Source organism: Fukomys damarensis, unplaced genomic scaffold (assembly GCF_012274545.1).
Source record: "Fukomys damarensis isolate Sample0158 unplaced genomic scaffold, DMR_v1.0_HiC HiC_scaffold_1, whole genome shotgun sequence".
Classification (NCBI taxonomy): domain Eukaryota; kingdom Metazoa; phylum Chordata; class Mammalia; order Rodentia; family Bathyergidae; genus Fukomys; species Fukomys damarensis.
The window spans coordinates 19,861,077-19,882,955 of NW_022900913.1; the positions used below are offsets into that span (position 1 = coordinate 19,861,077).

Genomic DNA, 21,879 nt, shown 5'->3' on the forward strand with positions numbered 1-21,879 from the left:
AAAGGCACAAAAACAAACAAGCTCAAGCTTAAAAGTTTCTTTAAATCTCTAATTACATCCATTCTTCAATATGCCCTGGTCTGCAAGTAGTTACAGGCCAGAATGTGGAATCACATATGAAAGAACAAATTTATCTTTGAATTGAGATTAATTTAAATATCGCACATCAGAGGACACAGAGAAAGGGTATAGTGAAGTATTAAAGACATTTACTAATGCCAAAAATAAGGATATATGAACAATGAAAAATCAACCAGTTACACGATCAATCCCCCAAATCACTTGATACAATCATTCATATAACTGGATATACGGAATATGATTCCTGTATAAAATATATACTGAAATACTCTTCACAGAAGACAATAACCAGGACCACAATGAAAATATAACTTTTGTAACAGCAAAGGATAAATGACCTATAAAATATGCATGCAAAGGATGACTCTGTAACAACTGAAAATTACTTAAAGGAAAAATACTTTTAAATGAATAGCAACATACAAAATGAAGTAGATGCTACCATATTTTAAATAAGTAATATATGCTTAGGTGTCTCTAAAACAGTAGTAATTAAATGCTAGAAATCAGTCATTGCCTTTGTAAAGAGTAACAGGATGCATGAGCAAATAAAATATTCATAATCTTATAAAATATAGTAATTTCTGTGTTAGAATGTGTTCTATAGAGTGTGTCTTTCCATCTTTTTGAAATCATATAATACAGGTATGCATTTTGTATTTTACTTATGGATTTCTCACACAACAGTTTCAGATATTTTTATATTCTCTATTAATCAGAGGAAGGGCATCTATATAATAATGAATTCCAAGCAGGTAAATATATTCAATATATTTTTACTCTTCAATTTATTTTACTGAATTGTTGTGGCATTCCTTGCACCACCCCATGGGTTAACATATGCTTAAAATGATTCAGGGTGTAGAAAACTGCTGACCTTGAGGAGCTGGAATATCTTTAAGATGGCATTTTTTCAATCTGAAGCCAGCACAAGCCTTGTCAGTGAAACAAGAAGGAACATTCTAAGAAAAAAATTGATACAGTTAGCAATTAGACATACCTTTCTTCATGCTTTTCTATTCTAAAATATGAACCCTCATTTAGCAGAATACAATGCCTTTGCTTTTCAATAAAAAATGGGTTGATAAGTCAGTTGGAGGCTTCATTCCTTTGAAGCCCACTGACTTCCTCACAAAGATATTCTCTGTTTCCCATGTCTTCACTTGCCTCTCATGGTTTGCTGGCCAAAACCTGGAGAATGGCACCCAAACAGGAACAGTGTCACTGCAACAGTGAGTGATGAAGGTGAAACTACAAAGAGAGCTCTCAGCAAGTGAATCATCAAACAGGGACTTTCCACACCTTGGAAATTTTTGCAGGGAACTCTTTCAGCCAGAGTAACAATGGTGCAATTATTACCAGAGCAGAAATGTTGCATCAAGGTCTTGTGCCAGTTATTGAATGTGGCTGATGCATCATTCTGTCATCAAGGAAGAATTTGTTAAGTTTGTAGAGGCTGTCCTTGAACACAATCCATGGTTTTCTCTCCCGGGCACCTTAGACTTGGAAATATGGGATAGAGGTGGGGAAAATCTGAGGAGAGCTCAAGGACAAGGGAAAAAGGTTTCAGTAGCAAGCATGGTGACATGAGGGCTCATTTCCTATTCATCAGACAGGTAAAAAGTAGGACGTTGATAGGCCCTTCGCAGAAACTTTGGCTCCTTAAGTTTCAAGCTCAAAATATTTTGAAGGACGACCTACTCCCCCACCATCTCCGCCCTTGCCTCTAGCAGCTCAGTCCCAGCTCTCTGAGTGTCTAAGGGAGGCGACACTCAAAGAAGAAATATCAGCTTAATCCAGTACAAATTCAAAATGGTTATAGAATTAATAAATTGTCAGTTTACGATCCTCATATTATCAGGGCCCCAATTGTCCCTGAGGAATTTCAAACTTTGCACCAACAGTCTGTTGCAGTACAGTGTGCATTAGTTGTTTTTACAGGAGAAATCCTTGGAACTGCTGAAAAGTTTTTGCACTTTTTAACTACTACTCCATTCATCTTTAAGGTTGTTCATCCTGAACTCATTCCACAAACACGTACTATATTTACTGATGGCTCTTTCTGCGCTACAAAGGCTAACCTAGCATCAGGCTTCCTTAAACTAACAAGGAAAGGGTTTTCCTCCATTCAAAATATCATGATAGCTTTACAAATGTTTCTCTAAGAGCCTTTATGGACTCAGACTCTCAATATGCTATATATTCTGTACAAAATATTAAAACTGATTAAGTCAACCCCTCTATTGCACTGGATCTATTCCTGCTCTTAATACAATTACAAAACTTACTGGGAGCAGTTCCCATTCTGCCTTTATAATTCACCTCTGCTCTTACTCTGGCCTCGCTGGACTTATTTCTTAAATAAATGAAGCAGCTGATGCTCTGGTAATGTTCTCTACCCTCAACAAGGCTCATCTTTCTTTTGAACTTTTATGTCAAAATCAGCGACCCTTTGAAGAGATTTCCTTTTAACTAAGGCCCAAACTCAACATACCATTCAGCAATGTTCCTCATGCCACTGGCCCACCATAAGGCATCAGCCTTTGCTATCTGGGGCCTAATCAGATCTGGCCCATGAATGTTACCCACATCCCTCCTTTTGATCAATTGTCTTATGTCTGTATTTCTGTAGATACTTTTTTTAGGAATGGTGTTTTGCTTGAGCGTTGTTGCAGGAGGGGCTCATGTGGTTGCCAGTTTGGTAAAACACTATCATGCCCTTGGGACAAAGAAATCTGATCCATAAATGCAGAACATTTATCTGAAAGAAATGAAGGACCAGCCTCTATTCCTGTTGCCTGGGACAAGGGGAGATCCAGTGGTGACCTGGGAAAACCACAAGAAGATGACTTAGGAAGCTGACTTTAACGCACAGGACAAGGAGCCTTTTTCTGGCTATACTTGCCATAGTCCGCTGTGCAGTAATGGTAAGTCATACTTTGAGTCGTACTTACTGAGTTTTCATACAACCCCCCCTTTCTAGGAAGCAGTGACTTGGTTTGATTTCCTTTGTCCTATATTAAGCAATAAAAGTTCCTAGATAGGAGACATAGAGCTGCTTTCTGTAGCCTGGCCTGACTCCAAGTAACACGAGACCTATATAACTTATTCATCCATACAATCTCCTATCTATGTGGGTGCTGACCCCCTCTGTTTAACCATTACAGCACAGGATGCTCAAGTCCTAATCACTTTGAATTTATATCTTCAAGAAGTTACAAACATGATGATACGACTACAAATGCGTCCAGATACAATTTGTCCCTTTGTTGTATCATTAAAGACTTACTACCTAAATATCAAAAACAAATGAAAGATTGTATAAAGACCCCATCAGCCATAAGACCAAACTGGGAAACCTAACCATCATTGGGTTATACTTATCTTCAAAAGAAACATAATGGTATGCTTTCTGCATAGGCTTTCAGTTTTTCACATCCCACTATTTATAGTAAGAATTCAATAACCTGGAGAAAAAGAGGTTTATCTGAACTTTGACCCTTTTTGGATAATGGCTCACCACAGATTCCCACCTGGAGCTTGGAACATTCGTTCCATGCACTCTGGATATGGCAGTGACAATTATCTAATGGCAGGAATTATAGTAAACTTACCTTTCATCATAACAGTACTTCCTATATCAAAGTGTATTCCAGTCATCCTTATAAATTTTTGCAAGGGCCTTTTAAAAGTTCCTTCCAGAATTCCCTATATAAAGTTAGCTGTCACAAACTTGAACATTTAATGCATATTTACCTCAAGTGCCTACAAATTCTTGCATTTTAATGCCAAGTGGAAAGACATTTGCTTATTTACTTGTCAATTTAACGCATCTGTAGTAAGGGTCCTGTGCCCTTGATATTTTAATTCAAGCCCTTGATGGTCTGCACTGCTCTAAGACTGGCATGCTCAGTGCTGTGCCTGTGGCTACCGTTGTTGTTCTGGCCACAGCTGCCACTGCAATTGCTACTTTGACACAATCTGTGAAGACTGTTAATAAAGCTATTCTTAATGCCACAATAGCCATTAATATTCCATACTGTACTGATAAATGAAACAAAACCAAACCAAAAGTACTTCTTACCCAACTACAACTTGCAGAACAGGTAATGAATTTCTTGGGGATTGCTTGGCTGCATTTAATATGAGCAATGCCCTTGCCTGTGACTGGCACTGTAAACATACATGTGTTACACCCAGTCCTTGGAATGAGACCCAATATACATGAAAAATGATCAAAAAAACACTTACAAGGCTCCACTAAAAATGATACCTTTCATGTACAAAGGCTACATGACCGCTGACTATCTTCGCTGGGCAAGAGCTAGCCACTCAGACAGAGTGATATAAAATTAAAATCTAACCTAAACTGATTGTATTCCTGAAGCTGGACATCTATACTCTTTGGGGAATGCACTGTGCTGTTATTACTGACTTTCTTTTCTGCCCAGTCCATATAATCAAAATTAAGGCATTAAAACACCCAAAACAACATAAAATTTGGCTGATTAACTGTTTAAAAAGGGGGAGATGTGGATTTCCTTGGGACACCCCAGGAATTAATATCTGCTTGTGTTGACTCAGGGCACAGAAGACACTGACCCTGAGGAGTTGAAACGCCTTGAAGATGTCACCTGCTGCCAGCTGGGGCAGAGCCAAGCCTTGTCGTTGAAACAAGAAGGAACATCCTGGGAACAATTTGATAGAGTTAACGAGTCAGCATAATTATCATCAAGCCTTTTTAATCGAAAATTTGCACCGGTGTTTAGCAAAACACAATGCCTTTGTTTGTTTCTCAATAAAACTTGAGTTTAAGTCAGTTCAGAGCTCCATTCTGCTGGAAGTCCCCTGACAGCCCCACAAAGATGTTCTCAGTCTCTTGTGCCTTCATTGTCTCTCTAATCAGGATTTGCTGGCCCAAGCCTGGCAAACTATGATAAAGTATATTTTATGCAATAAAATGACAACTCAAAACACGTAACATTCACACAATTTTTGTGAATTGTCCAAGATTCTGTATGCCTAGACATTAAATAAATGAGTATAGGATGTGTATCATCTTAATTATTTGTTTAGGTCATTATTTCTTCATATAGTTTTGCTATTGCAAAAATTCTGCTTTAAGAAAGAGGCAATGTTAATATTTTTGCCTTGTGATGGTTGCTTGGAGTGAGATGCATTATAATATATTAGAAGTACATGAGATTCATAATGAAAGAAAGCTATCACAAATTCTCATGACATAGAGTCATTTGAACTTTGGCAAATTGTTCAATATTTTTTGTGCTTCCTCTATGTTCTTTGAATGCGAAGAAGGAAGGAAAAATGATTATCAGACATTGACAGTGTGATCATTATTGGGTCTAATTTGTACTTTGCTGTACAAGTTATCGATTGTTGATTTTTCTGACTTCTTAGTATTTGATATAAGTAAATGCTTTCAATATTTCTTAAACTGTCTTCTGTAAAGAAAATATTTTCCTAGTTAAAAATATAAAGGAAGAGAGAATTTGTTTTTTAATTATTTAATTATTTAGACCATTTATAAAAGTTATTTTCTATTTTAATGTTCAAATGACAAAATTTAAAATAAGTAAATTGAACTAGAGATATTTTAGGCTGCTCTCTTGCTGTTTGCAAGACAGATGGCAATATTTTTGAAGTTATAAATATAAATCATAGTGTATGTGCCATTGGGTATTCATATACATAATTTCAGATGTATTTGACTACTTATGTTTCATAAATATGTAAATATTTTGTTTCATCTTTGGGGACTAAATCAGTGTATTAGATCCAAATAATAATCCAAAGGGAACAAATATCAATTGAACTTAGTTCCAGAATTTATAATGAACATAATTTGCCAAAGTAAATGACTTTCAGGATCTGACTTTTCAAACTGAACAGCATATTGCAAAGAGAAACAGTTATATCTGGTTTCTTCAACTAAAGAAATTGTGCATTGGTTTTAAAATGAAAAAAAAAACATTTAGAGATAAGAAAAATTGAAAGAAAAATCTTAAAAAAACACTAAAACAATATGAATATTATACTCATTTGCAATTAAAGGACTATCCTTTTTTTCTTAAAAGGGATTTTAGTTGAAGCTAAAATTTAAAAAATTAAATCATTTTTTTCAATATTATTTAATTTATATGAACAAAGAGTTTTTTTCTGTGTACCACATCTGTGTTTGCATAAATCAATTTTAGAATTTCTGATTTTGACAAAAGCTGACCTTTAATGAACTTTATCTAGTGTTATGTCCATGATGCCCTTGCATTCTATCCCAGATGCTGATAGATTTTATAAGATTTTAATGAAAATCAAACTTATCTATATTCAGTAGTTAGTAAAACTAATTAATAGAGGACCTAGAAAACTAGTGTTAAAGGTGATTAAGCCAAGTTAATGATTACAAAATAATTATATATCTACAGTGAACTTTAAAAGTGTAACTGGACTGCCTATCCAAGTTAATTAGATAATTAACACATTAAAATTGTTGAAAAATTTTGAGCAGTTGAAAAATAAAGTCTTTAAAAATCTCACATTTACACGTGCTTTAGAGGATAATTTGATATTGCAAATCTTCTGAATTTAAGAGAAGTGTAATTTTTCATTATTCATAGCAATTAGAAGATATCCAGTTAATTTTGTTTTATTAGTTTCTTTTCTTTCCAAAATAAATGTCAACAAAATAGCAATAAATGTAAACTGAAGTACAAATTGATTTTATGTGACTATTTTGCATGATTGCCTTTAACAGTTGAATAATTTGTGCAATATTACATTGCCTTTTATTCTTTATGTGTTTCAAGTGCAAGTTAGAAAAAATTTTGATAAATAATTCAATTATTATTCTTCCAGAGAAAATTATTTTTCTTTTGATCAGTTATTGACTATTTCAATAAATCATTAAAGCAAATATGTCTAGAGTATTCTTATATATAGATCATCCTCATGTTTTTTTTTAAATTTAGAAGCCAGATAGTTAAAATTTTTATCTTAAAAGAATCATATCACAGTGATATGTGTGCACCTATGTTTATAGCAGCACAGTTTGTAACAGCTAAAAACTCGGAAACAGCCCATTTGCCCATCAGTTGGAAAATGGATAAAGAAGATGTTTTTTTTTCTATAAAATGGAATACTACTCAGCCATAAAGAATGATAAATTAGATTCATTCATAGGAAAATTGATACATTTTGAGGATATACTCCTAAGTGAAATAAATAAGTCACACATGTGTAAATAACTGAATAGTTTCTCTGGTGTAAAAAACTATAATAGTACATAAGATCCTAATGAGATAATTGACAATGTGAAATGGGAAGAAAAGGGCTAATGGTGTAGGGAAAGTGGGAAGGGTAGGGGTAAGGTAATGGGAAAAATATGAGAAAATGAAAAAATGTAAATAAAGTGTTTGTAAATGGGGAGGGGAGGAGGGAGTGAAGGGAGGGCAGGGACAAGGGGAAAAAATGAGAACCAAGACCTGTCATGTAAAGGTACAAGATCCCAATGATGAATGTAACTGTACTGTATACCTAAAATGTACCAATAAACTCAATTAAAAATTTTTATCTTACTTAACAATTTTAATCTAGACAATAAAATAACAAGAATCATTAATGTAGCTAGTTTATTTCATTTTTTCTGGTAACAATAAATGCAAACACAACAACAAATTTTTAAAAATAAAAATTTACTCCATTAAAGATTCCATTAAGAATACTGTATTTGAACTGTAATCCATTAATAAACTGTTCTAAAGGTTAGATCCATTGATATATCTTACCTTCACAATATATTGCTGCAATATTTTACCAAAAAATGAATCCAGTAAATATTTGTTGAATAAAAATACAAAGTCATGCAGAAATCTTTCATATGGGGAGCCCCAAGAATTTTAAAATATATTAAGAATGGACTAATGTTTTTTGTTAAATTCTGATTTATAGATTGATATATATTATATTTTATATATTACATTGAATTATATCATTTATAAGTAATATAAATCAATATGCATCAAAATACATTATATGTAAATATACATAAAACAGACCATATTTAAAATGTATCAGTATTTTCAGTATTTCATAAGATTATTGAGATGTATTTTTCTTTCCTTTCTTTTTTTTTTTTTTGTACCAGGGATTGAACTCAGGACCTCATGCTTGTGAGGCAGGCATGGTGCTACTGAGCTAAATCCCCCACCCTGAAATTTCCTTTTGATTGTTAATTAGACACTCAGCCATTTGCAGATGAAATAAAACATAAAACTTTATTAATAGTGCTACTTACAGAACAAGAGATTATTCCCCAACAGTCACATTTCTAGGAAATGAAAAGACTCAAGTATATTGTCAACCAGGTCATGAACATAGATAGGCTTGGGTTTTCAGAGGAACTGAACCTCTCCACAATACGAAGAACAAGAGCAACGTTTTAGGAATTAAGCCTTCCACTAATGTCAAGGAGCTAAGAGAGCAAGTGTTTGAACATTGGTAGCGGACAAATCAGACAATGGAGAGCTGGAGAAGAAGAAATGTCTTGGACAGAAATGCACTGAATTTTTGTAAGTTAGAGAAGTTTCTTCAAATTCTTTCCAAAACTGAAAACTGGTAAGAAGGTATAAAACATAAACGAGGTGAAAGATATTGATTCCATTACCTCTGAAGATCACTGAGTTCAAACAATAATGCATTCTGGTGCACTTACACCTCAAAAATTAACAGCACTTTCTGTCCATGGCAAATTGTAGTCCCAAACCTTTTAGGAAAAGGATACTTGAAAATAGTCTCCTGTTGAAAGGAAATGGCAGGGGTAATGTGTCAGAAAACTAAAATGAGTAAATGATGTTAATCAATTCAATATATGATTTATTACCTTTCTGTTGTAATCACAGAAAATCTTAAGGGATTCAGTGATTGCAAATTAGAGAATGAACTTGTTATTTTTAATGAGAAAAATATTTTCTAATTTGCATGATTGTAGAATGGGACTTTTCCATGCAAATGTATGATGTTTAAAATGAAATATAGTTTGAAATAGAGCATTATTTCATAAGGAGATATTATGATATTGGTCCAAACAAAACTTCTGAGTATATGGGAGAAAAACCCTAGGTTAAGAGGAAGTACAAAATATTAGTTTCCATAGGAAAATTGGCTGGGTTCTCCCTCAGCTCACTAGTGATATAAGATGCCAAATCCAGATAACTGAGGCAAATTAAAATCCGCAATGTTCAGCAGCATTTGATATCTGAGAGGCTTGTTCTTAGAGATCACTAGATCATGCTGAGTTTTTCAGGAGACTCTTTAGTTCATGTTTTTTTTTTTTTAATCAAAAATGGGTAAAGCTTTAATTTTAGAAAGAGGACTTAGACTTTTAGTCTCAGAAAGACTTTAGGGCCTTGGGGGATAAAAAGGATGATAAAAACAAATAATTTCAAGTATATGATTAAAATTGCTGAAATGCAAAGAAATATGAATTAAAAAAATCTATGTGGTGGGAGGAATAAGTGCACTGAGACTTTGTATTAGGCAGTTTCTTGATTAGTTAAAATGCATGACACCCACAGCATAGAGGAAAGATTTATTTATTTTTCTCACAAATTCAGAAAATCATTGGCTCCTTGGCTGGTTGGCTCCCAAGCAGAAGTAGAATGGCAGAAGAAAGCCGTTAACTCTATTGCAGCCAAGAAGCAAACTGTAGGGAAGAGTTGGGAACAAGAATATACCCTTCAAAGTAATGCTTCCAGTGACTCATTGCCAACAAAGCCCCATCTCTTAATAACATAGTTAGCTGTGAACTCATCAATAGATGAATCCACTTAGGAGGAAAGCACCCCAATTAATCAAACCACCTTCCAAAAGCCCTACATCTGACCACACAAGCACTTGGGGGTGGGGGCATTTTAGATCTAAAACAGATTTACAAAGGAGGATTAGCATTCATATATTGAAATCCAGAGTGTCAAATGCATACATGTTTCAACGCACTCAATTCCACAGATGCAGGGAAAACTCCACACCCTTTCTCCCAATGTGAATGAAAATCAGTGAAGGCACATATTGTTCTTTTGTCCCAGTGCTTCCAGCTGAAAAGTTGATCCTATTCACTTGAGAGGAGTAATAACTTGACTCCTGATGTTCTAGGTGAGATTTCTTTCAATATATTTTATACTTTGGGTTTTGTAAGAAGATCTTTGTCTAGAATGCACATGGTATTAGAAGTTCTAGACCAAATACAAGAAGTATAGAAATTAACACTGGTATACTACAGGAGACAGAGAAAGAACAGAGAGGGAGGGAGAAGGGAGGGAGATGGACAAGGAGGAAGAGAAAGAAGGGGGAAGAGAGAGAGACATTGAGGGAGAGAGAGGAAATCACAAAGTGACTAAAGAGACTCTACTATACATATGGGGATATTTATAAAAATATTTGTCAGTGTAAAGTCAGCCCTTTCTATCTATGGGTTCTACATCCCTCTTCTGAATGCACCATCAATTGAAAATATGTATAATAAAATTAGGCAGGTGTGTTATACAATTCCATAGAGCATTTTGCTAAATATCGAGTAGAATTACTGTTGCTATAATCTGATATTAAGATTTGATATAATTTATCAAAATTAAGCACCAAAGATTTTAAATTAATTGAAATTTTAAGCAATACATAAAAACATAGAAATTAATTGAGTGTGGTGGTAAAATTCTAAATCTGAGCAGTTAGTCTATAATGCTGAGGCAGGAGGACTGAGTTAGAGCCCAGATCTAGCACATTAGTGATTTAGCAAGGGTTAATCTCAAAAAATAATTAGAAAAAATAGGGGGATACAACTGAATGCAAAGTCCCTGGTTAATCCAGAGTACCACTAAATAAATATATAAATGAATAAATAAATCAAAGTATATGTATTCATCTGGTGTAAGCATCCAGCAAAAATAGTTGTGCTGTAAATATTTGTCTAAATTAAGCTAAATAAAAACTCATAAAAAAGGACCAAAGAAATCACGTTAGATTAAGTACATAATCATTTAATATTTATTGTGCATGATGTAGTGCATTATTGATTTTGAAACACATATAAATATTGGAGATATTTATGTTCCCTAGAAACTTGATACAGAAATATATAAGAATTTATATAAGAAAATAATTTCTTTATACAGATAAGTTTAATGATAATACTGTACATTTACACATATTTTGAAAGATGGGATGATAACATAATATCACGCCATGCACAATTTAGTTTGTGTATTGTTTTGGCCTTCAATAATAATGAAGTACAGTTGACAAATTTCTTTTCATTAAATTGGATATAATTAAAATTGTGATGTCATCTGTGAAATATAAAAATGAACCCAAATCACAGAAAGTGGTATAATATTAATTCACAATGATGAGAAAGTTGCAATTGTTTAATAATGCATTCATTGCCTTATTATTAAACTTATGGCTTAATGAAATCCACCCATGAGCAAATACATTTTTTAAATAAAAGGTACATATTAACGAATTAATTAAACAACTACGTATTTGGAAGCTTTATTGAATCAAGCAGATATTCTTAAACATTAAAAATCATTTTTAGTGTCTACACGATTCATTCTCTAATTTGCTCACACATCATTTATAAAACTGTTAGTAATATAATTTATATAGCCAAGTGTCCATGATCATATCAGCACTTGACTGGCAACAGTAGTTCTCACCTTCCTCAAGTGAGACACTTTTACAACTCAAGCTATTATCCACTGAGGAATTTGTAAGAAATGCAGTCTTAGCACTGCTCTGATCTCTAGAACCAGGGTTGTTACTTTAACAAGAGTCTCGGGTGATCTGTATGTGCCTGAGAGTTTGTGATAACTTTTTTTCATAGAAAGATATCTTTATATTACCTCTAGTCACTATTCACCTAAGCCAGATAACAAATTCTCCCACTCGAAACACTTCCTGACTGAATATGATGCTGCTTTTCTAAAGTAAATTTATTCTCCATCTGCCTTCTCTATCTGTTCTGTCTCTCTATTGCTGTCTCTTCTTCTCCCTCTCTTTCACTCTCTCCATGCTGACTATTTCTTGAGAATATTACTTTCCTTGTAGTCTTCCAAATGGTTATTGATTACTCCATCATATCTAACTTTTAGTCCCTGGGCATAGTGATAAGGAGTACAATTTAGCTCATATTACATGCAATGCTACTCTTCTTCTCTCACCATACGTGTTTCTTAAAAACACACAAAAAAAAGACACATGAGTATTTTATCAAATATTATTATTATTATTATTATTATTATTATTATTATTACTACTATTACTCCTACTACTACTACTACCATTGGTACCAGGGAATCAAATTCAGGCCCTTGGGCTTGCAAGGTAGGTGGCAGCAACACTGAGCTAAATCCCAGGCCCTATCAAATTTTAAATAATTAGCTCATGCAGAACAATCACCTGTAAATCTATTTGGCTTCTTTTCCTTTTTTGGATTATTTAACATAATTATTTGTTTCTTTTTCACATTTTTAAAATTAATTTTATTGGTACATTTAATATATGCACTATAATGACATTCATTGTTGCAAATTTGTACCTTTACATAATCAATCTTGGTTCTTATTTTTTTCCCCATTCCCCTTCCCTCCCTTCAACCCTTCCCTCCCTCCCTATCTACAAAGACTTTGTTTCCACTATTTTTCATCTTTTCATTTTAATTTCATTCAATGAATGTGTCGTTTCATTTTACTTAAAACTCATAGCAACACTTAACTTCCCCTATTTCATCGGTTCATCGATGCTACCATCAATTCCAAGCGTAGATCTTGTGACTCATGCCAGAGGAGTAGCGGTAGTCCTACCAATTCTCATTGCAAATAAACAAACATTGGTCCATCCAAACACGAAAAACCAACTACCCAAAACAAGACAAAACAAATAAGCCAACCCAGAAAATCGTACTTCACAATGTGTTAAATGAAATGTGTTAGTTGGAATGCTAGAAGTGACATGAAATGAAACTTTTTATCCTATTTTGAGAAACAGTCAAATATTGAAAAATTGTCAAGTATTACGTGTCTGCATTTTAGCAATTTTGTCCTTGCTCAGATATAATACCTGACACTCAAAACTTAAAGGAAAGGCTTATATTGACTCACAGTTACAGTCCATGCCTGGCAGATGCCAGGGTGGAAATTGTATGGCACAGGGCCCTGGTGGAAGAAAAGGTGGTCACATGACCTTCATGAAGAAATGGAAAGGAGGAGGAGCTAGGGAGAAAAATATATCCTTCATTATTCCCCAGGGTCCCCTCTCTTTCAGTTATGATCCTTTTTCAAAGGACATACTCAGCTCCTTGACTCAATAATGTATGATTCATTTTCCTTTCAAAAGCTGAGTCTACCAAACTTAGGGTTGTATTCTAGATCCAAACCTCAACAGCCAGTAAAATCTAGCATGGGGGAAAATTGTCCCTGAGAGTCATATCAAAACTCTCCTTCTCTGTTAATTCAGAGACATGTTATGGGATATTTGACCCTCATTGACAATTATTATACCATTTTACTCTAATATTTATGGAAAGTAAATGCTGGAGGATTATGAAGAATGGAAGGAGTTGTATGAAAGTGGTTGGAGGAGTGTGAGCAATTTTTTAAATTGACCTTATTCTTTTTATTTAGGTTATGCTTTGTTGTACAGACATTGCAGCATTTCTTATAATAAGCCCTGTGGCTCCTTAGGTTTTATTCGATCCAAACCTCAACAGCCAGTAATTTCTAGCATGGGGGAAAATTGTCCCTGAGAGTCATATCAAAACTCTCCTTCTCTGTTAATTCAGAGACATGTTATGGGATATTTGACCCTCATTGACAATTATTATACCATTTTACTCTAATATTTATGGAAAGTAAATGCTGGAGGATTATGAAGAATGGAAGGAGTTGTATGAAAGTGGTTGGAGGAGTGTGAGCAATTTTTTAAATTGACCTTATTCTTTTTATTTAGGTTATGCTTTGTTGTACAGACATTGCAGCATTTCTTATAATAAGCCCTGTGGCTCCTTCCTTGACAACAGAATGATAACATTCAGTTTCCAATGTAGATTCTGTTATTTTTTTTCACTTTTGGAAAATATTGACTATCAGCAATGAATAATTTTACTATTTTCAACAAATATTTGGTACCATTAATATTTTAATATTAACCAACAATCTGCATTCAAAAATCACTGGTAACTATCATTCATGCTGTCATCAATAGAATTAAGCCTTGAGTACCAGGTGCACTGATGATAAAAATAAAGACTTTTTAAAATTCAAGAACTGTAGAACTTTCCTAGAATTGAGATTATATCCTTAAATGTACAGCAATATTCAATACTTCCCAAATTAAGAATACTTGACCAACATTACAGTTGTTCTCTAAAATTTGTTATGTTCCTTGTGATTATTTTATTGACAATCTCCAATGTAAAAGATACTGGGTATAGCACAGATTAATCATTTTTCTTTCAAATCATTTATTATAATTAAATTAGACTTGACATTATAGTGAGAAACCAAGAAATCTTATGTCACCTAAGGCTACATTGTTCACAGTATTTCTATATACTTTCTATTAAAAACAGCATGCAACAATTTCAAATTCAATTATGGTTTTAATACATAGAGAGTCATAGTTAGATTATTTCATTTCTACATTTGTATTATGATTGGTATTATCTAAAAGTATCAATTATACTTTAAACACTACTTCTCTTGCTATTAAAATTCTGGGATGATTCCCAACTGCAATATGGTGATATAGGCATTAATCATTGTAGTATAAACTATGATTCATGTTTTCTGAATGATCTTACTAAAAATATTAAGCCAGGATTATCAAATTTCACTAGAAATCTGGATCTTTGTATTACAAATTTCACAGTAAAAGATAAATTTAAACCAACCACCCCCTCCCAGATTTGATTCTATTTTAATATAAATTTATGATTATTGGTTTAAGTATCAGTTATAATTGTATGAAAGTGATTTTAGTGTAATGTTTACAGTTAAATAATTTTGATCTAGCAGGTATACGAAAATGCTTTCAAGCATCTGAAAATATTATTATGTTGAATATACTCTAAAATATTTATGACAGTTCATTCTCTTAGAAAGGAAGTATATTTGGAAACTTATTGAATAAATTTATTAAGACATTAAGATTTCATTCAGGATATTATATCAGTGAAGAATTGCTTCTTGAACTCAGTTATTAGATTAATAACGATGGTTCTCTTACCTCTGGGGTTAATATAAGAGGATAAGTTTTCTAGACATAGAAGTTCATACTCATTTAATCATTTCAACTGTTCCCTTGAGTTTTCATAGTTAGTTAATGAGGTAAGCAGTGGTTCATCAGACTTCTCATTCTTGAAAATCTTCTGAAATTAGGACTGGATTAGAATTTAAATTGATTTTGCACTATGAGATAATTTGCTCTTATTTTATGCAATAGTGGGTAGAAGAAAATCTGCAATAAAGGAACATCACACCACCATAGCTGGTAAGTTGGAGGACCTGCACCTCACATTAGAACCTGATCTAACATCAGGGGAAAGACAGCTGGAACCTGCAGTAGAGACTTGCAGAGTTCAAACCAACAAGAGGATAGAGATCTCAACTTGGACTTTGCAGCCAAAAATCAGCCTGAACCTCAAGGGACAGTTGCTGGCTTGCTGAGACTAATTAGCTTTGACCTACACACTCCTGTCCATGCTGTCTATTGTGTCAACATTGCTATTTGTATTTTTTATTTTAAAAGTAATATTTTTTCACTTAACTTTAATCACTTAAAATATTTTTATCTTTTTTTCTCAAAAATTTCCTTTTGAAAATCTTCTCTTTCTTTTATTTTCTTTCTCTCTCTCTCTCTCTCTCTCTCTCTCTCTCTCTCTCTCTCTCTCTCTCACTCCATCTCTCCTACCTTTATCTCCATTATTCTCCCTTTCTGTTCTTGTTACTATCCTAATTCAAATTCATTTTCTTTCTTTTTCTTTTCTTCTCTCAATTGCCATTAGTTTTAAAAGAAAGTGATTACAGTCTCTAGTCTCCCTATTGCTGTTAATTTGTTTCATTCTTGGGAATATTTTGCTCTGTCTTCTCTTCTTCTTATAAACAGCTCCCTGGAGTTTGTGTGATCTTCCTATGTCCTTTGACCTCACTTCTAACATTTCTCTATGCTATCTTATCCCTCCCTCCCCAACTTCTTCTAAATCCCTATCCTGAAGAATAAAGTTGCTATAATGAAGAATATATTCACTATAAACATATTTTGGGCTGGTCCTCAATTTTGATTTTCTTAACATGGTTAAAGGTGATAGATTAATATCTACCACAAATTGTCATTTTCTAAGCTGTGGTTGTGTTGCAGATTGTATCACTTGGGCTAAGGTGTTGGCAATGATTTTTGTCTCAGAGACCTGAGAGACTCAAAATCTAAAGATGAGCTATATCTGGAAGATCGAAGTATTAATCCAAGAATAAAACCAAGGACAGTACCAATGACAAAAATAGAAATGAGAGGAATTTAAACAAGCAACAAAAACAGACTTCCACCCACCATAGGTGAGCTCTGAGGGAAATGAGGTGTAAAAGTCTGACAGTCGATCATATAGACACCCTGAACCAACAGGACAGGAAGGGAAAAAAAAAAAAAAAAAAAAAAAAAAAAAAAAAAAAAGAAAAAAAAAAAAGAAAAATCCAAACAGAAATTTCCCAGATAACCACAGAGATGGTGAGCAGAATGAAAGACATGATGCGAGACTCTAGAACAGAAAAAGAAAAAATAGATGAGCTCAGTACCATCATGGAAAAAATGAATGCCCAACATAGGAAAGAAATAGAACCAATGAAACAGATTCAAACAGATATTAAGGAGATTAAAACTCTACAGAAAGCATCTGCAGCAGGATGAACGAATTTGAAGATAGAATTTCAGATATAGGATTGAGGTCAGTGACCATGAAAAGAAAGATATCTTAAAAACAGTAAAGGACCATGAGAAATCAATCCAAAACCTCTTAGATGATGCAAAGAAGAATAATATAAGACTGATAGGAATCCATGAAGTAGCAAGAGAAAGTTCAAGTGACATTAAAAAAAAAAAAAAACTGTTCACAGAATTATGGACAGAAAACTTCCCAAACAGAGGAGAAGAATTTGACATACAGATAAATGATGCATATAGGACTCCAACTAGCCACGATTAAAAACAAAAACAAACAAAAAAAAACTACACCTAGACATATAATAAACAAGATCGTGGAAACCCAGCAGAAGAACAAAATACTACAAGAAATTAGAGAAAAGAAACAAATCACATGCAAAGGAGTGCCCATCAGAATCACAGGAGACTTTTCATCATAAACCCTCTAGTGAAGGAGAGCTTGAAGTGAGGTATTTCAAGTCCTAAAAGAAAACAAACTTCAACCTAGACTGATGTATCCTGCAAAATTATCTTTCAAAATTGATGGTGAAATAAGATACCATGACCAAGAAAACCTGAGAAATTTCATGAATACCCAACTAGCACTCCAAACACATCTAAACAATACCCTGGAAAAAGAAAATGAAGACCACAACTCCATAAGGGCCAACAGAGCAAATATACCAGGCAAGGTAAGAAATTAAAGAGAGAGAGTAAAAAAAATAAAAGAAACAACAGGAAAATAATATGAAAATGAAAAGTCAATACATAACTGTTATAACCATCAATGTTAATGGCCTCAATTCACCAATCAAAAGAAACAGGCTGGCAGATGTATTAAAAAGCAAAATCCAACAAAATTTGGTATACAAGAAACCCACTTAATCCACAAAGAAATTCATAGACTGAGAATAAAAGGATGGAAAATAGTTCTTCATGTGACAGGAGCCTGGGAAAAAAGTAGGGGTAGCTATCTTATTTGCAGATAAAATAGATTTCAAATGAAAACTAATTAAAGGAGACAAAGAAGGCCACTACATCCTTGGAAAGGGAACAAAACAAGAGGAAGAAATGACAATCATAAATATATATGCACTGAATACTAATGCCCCCAACTACACAAAGTAAATATTAATGGATATGATAAACAAAGTAAGCACTAATGCAATTGTAGTGGAGGACCTCAGTACTCCACTGGCACAACTAGACAGATCATCTAGACAAAAATTCAACAACAAAATAACAGAACTGAACCAACTAGAATAAATGGACTTAGTAGACATCTACAGAGTGCTCCACCTAAAAATCAGAATATAAATTCTTTTTGGTTATACACATTCTCCAAAATAGACCACATGCTAGAGTATAACATACTTAAGTAAATGCAAAGGAATTGAAGCTATCCCCTGTGTATTATCAGACCCTAGTGCAATTAAACTGGAGATCAATTGCCTAAGAAACTGCAAGAACTTCACAAACAGATGGAAATTAAATAACACCCTGATGAATAACCATTGGGTCTCATAGGAAATGAAATTAAAGAAGAAATTAGACAATTTCTATAATTAAATGATAATGAAATATGACATACAGGAATCTATGGGACTCAATGAAAGCAGTTCTACAAGGGAAATTCATTGTAGTAAGTGCCCATACTAGGAAAACAGAGTGAGCTCAAAGAAACAATCTAATGCTTAACCTTAAGCTCATGGAAATAGATCAAGACAAACCCAAATCTTGCACAAGGGAGGAAATCAGAGCAGAAAGTAATGCAATGGAGACTAAGAGAACAATACAATAATCGATGAATTGAAGAGGTGGTTTTTCAAAAGAATAAGTAAAGTTGGCAAACATTTAGACAATCTTATCAAAAAAAAAAAAGGAAAGAAAAGGCTCAAATTCAGGACATTGGGAATGGAAAAGATGAAGTCACAAAAGATCCATGAGAAATCCAGAGGATAATTAATACCTACTTAGAAAGCCTATACTCTTAATAAAATGGAAAATGCAGAAGAAATGAACAGATTCCTAGACACATATGAACTTCCAAACTTGTACAAGAAAGATATAAAAAGTCTGAATACCCCAATTACATTCAGTGAAATTATAAATGTAATTAAAACATTACCAAAAAAAGAAAAACCCAGGCCCTGATGGCTTCACCGCTGAATTCTACAAGACATTTAGATAAGAACTATCACCACTACTCTTTAAACTCTTCAATGAAATTGAAAGAGAAGCACTACTTCCAAATTCATTCATTGAAGCAAGTGTTACTTTGATACCAAAACCAGGAAAGACCCAACCAAAAAAGAAAACTGTAAGCCAATCTCCCCAACGAACATAGATGGAAAAATCCTCAATAAGATACTGGCAAACAGAATACAAAAGATCATCAAGAAGATCGTACACCCTGACCGAGTCAGATTTATCCCAGGAATGCAAGGATTGTTCAACATATGTAAAGCAATAAATGTAATATACTATATTGACAGAACTAAGAACAAACACCATATGATCATTTTAATAGATGCAGAAAAATCTCTTGACAAAACTCAGCATACATTCATGATAAAACCCCACAGAAAATTGGAATAGATTGTTTTTACCTCAACCTGATAAAGTCTATCTATGAAAATCAACAGCCAATATCATTTAAAATGGTCAAAAACTAAAATCCTTCATGATAAAATCAGGAACAATATAAGGATGGCCACTGTCACTACTTCTGTTTAATATAGCTCTAGAAACATTAGCCACAGCAGTGAGACAAGAGAAATAAAGGAATAAAAATAGGAAAGGAAGAAGTTAAACTGTCACTATTTGCTGATGATATGATACTCTGCATTGAAGATCCAAAAAATTCTGCCGAAAGACTGCTAGATTTAATTGACAGATTCAGTAGTTAGCAGGATACAAAGTGTATAGTCAAAAATCAATAGCCTTGTTGTACAGAAAAAACAGACTCACTGAGAGAGAAATTAGGGAAACAATTTCTTTCACAATAACATCGAAAAAAGTAAAATATCTAGGAATCAATCTAACGAAGGAGACAAAGATCTCTACACTGAAAATATAGCACTTTGGAAAAAGAGACAGAAGAGGATATAAGAAGATGGAAAGACATCCCTTGCTCCTGGGTAGGAAGAATTAACATAGTGAAAATGTCTATACTTCCAAAACTGCTACACAGATTCATTGCAATCCCCATGGAAATCCTAATAGTATGTTTCACAGAACTTGAGAAAACAATCCAGAAATTCATTTGGAACCACAAAAGACCTAGAATAGCAAAACCCATTCTAGACAACAGAGACATGGCAAGGGATATCACAATTTCCAACTTGAAAGTATACTACAAAACCCCTTTGATAAAAAGACCAAGATACTGGCAAAGAAACAGACCTGAGGATCAGTGGAATAGATTATAAGATGCAGAAACAGCACCAGACATTCTCAGCTACCTCATCCTTGACAAAGGAGCCAACCATCCTCATTGGAAGAAAAATAGCCTCTTCAGTAAATGGGGTTGGAAAGACTGCCTTTCAACTTGCCAAAGATTAAACCTAGATCCCTATCTTCCACCATGCACTAAAACAAAATCTAAGTGGATTAGATTAAATATCTAAATATCAAAACAGAAACACTAATTTACTGGACAGTAAATTAGGTAGAACTCTTGAAGACATTGTCATGGGAGAAGGCTTTACAAACAAATCCTCAGTAGCTCAAGAACTTGCACAAAGAATAAACAACTGGCATCTCACTGTATTAAAAAGTTTTTGCAGTGAAAGAGAAATCACTAATACAGCTAAGAGACAACCTACAATACTGAAACAATAAATTGGCCAGCTGCTCCTCAGACAAAGGACTACTATCTAGAATACATAAAGAACTCAGAAAAATTAGACCCCCAAATACAAAAACCCAATTCAAAAATGGGCCTCTGAAATGAACAGACAATTCCCAGACAAAGAATTAAAAGCAGCAAATAAATACATAAAAACATGTTCAATATCACTGGTCATTTTAGAGATGCAGATGAAAACAATGCTGAGATTCCACCTCATTCCAGAAACAATAGCTTCTATCAAGAAATCAACCAATTACAAATGCTGATAGGGTTGTGGGGAGAAAGGAACCCTTCTCCATTGATGTGGGAGTGCAGACCAGTGCAACTACTTTGGAAATCGACCTGGTGATACCTCAAAGAAATAGAATTAGAGGTTGCATTTGATCCATCTGTCCCTCTGCTGGTATCTTTCCAAAAGAATCATAGTGATGCATGTGCACCTATGTTTATAGTGGCACAGTTCGTAATAGCTAAAACTTGGAAACTAGCCAAACACCCATCAACTGGCAACTGGATAAGTAAGATGTGTTTTTTCTCTAAAATGGAATACTACTCAGCCATAAAGAATGAGAAACTAGAAACATTTATATCTAAATGGATGCACTTTGAGGCTATACTCTTAACTGAAATAAATAGAACCACTTGAGTAAATACCAAATAGTTTCTCTGGTGTGAAAAACTAAAAGTATAAATAAGGTTCAAATGGTATAATTGGAATTGTGCTATAGGGAGAAAATGGCTAAAGGAGAATTTGGAAGGGAAGGGAAAGGAAATATGGCAAAATAAACAATGTGGACCAGTATCATAATAGGGAATTTTACAAACGTTTGCTTTCAAAATTGTACTCCTCATGTAAAAGCTTACTCTTGCCAACATTAAGGAGTAATTTTCAGAGTAAAAATATTCTTTAGAGACCAAGCTGAAAACAAATAGTCACCATAGATGAAGTCGTTGAATGTTAT

General features: G+C 33.7%; 1 long non-coding RNA gene across 1 annotated transcript in view; it reads right to left on the reverse strand.

Moving 5' to 3' along the window:
* Positions 1 to 896: 896 nt before the first annotated feature.
* Positions 897 to 21,879, reverse strand: part of LOC104862078 — a 35,319-nt gene continuing 14,336 nt past the window's right edge. The window contains exons 2-3 of the long non-coding RNA XR_780177.1: positions 4,684 to 4,769; positions 897 to 1,043 (exon numbers count right to left, since the gene is read on the reverse strand). This is a non-coding gene — a long non-coding RNA (uncharacterized LOC104862078). The remainder of the gene's footprint in view (positions 1,044 to 4,683; positions 4,770 to 21,879) is intronic.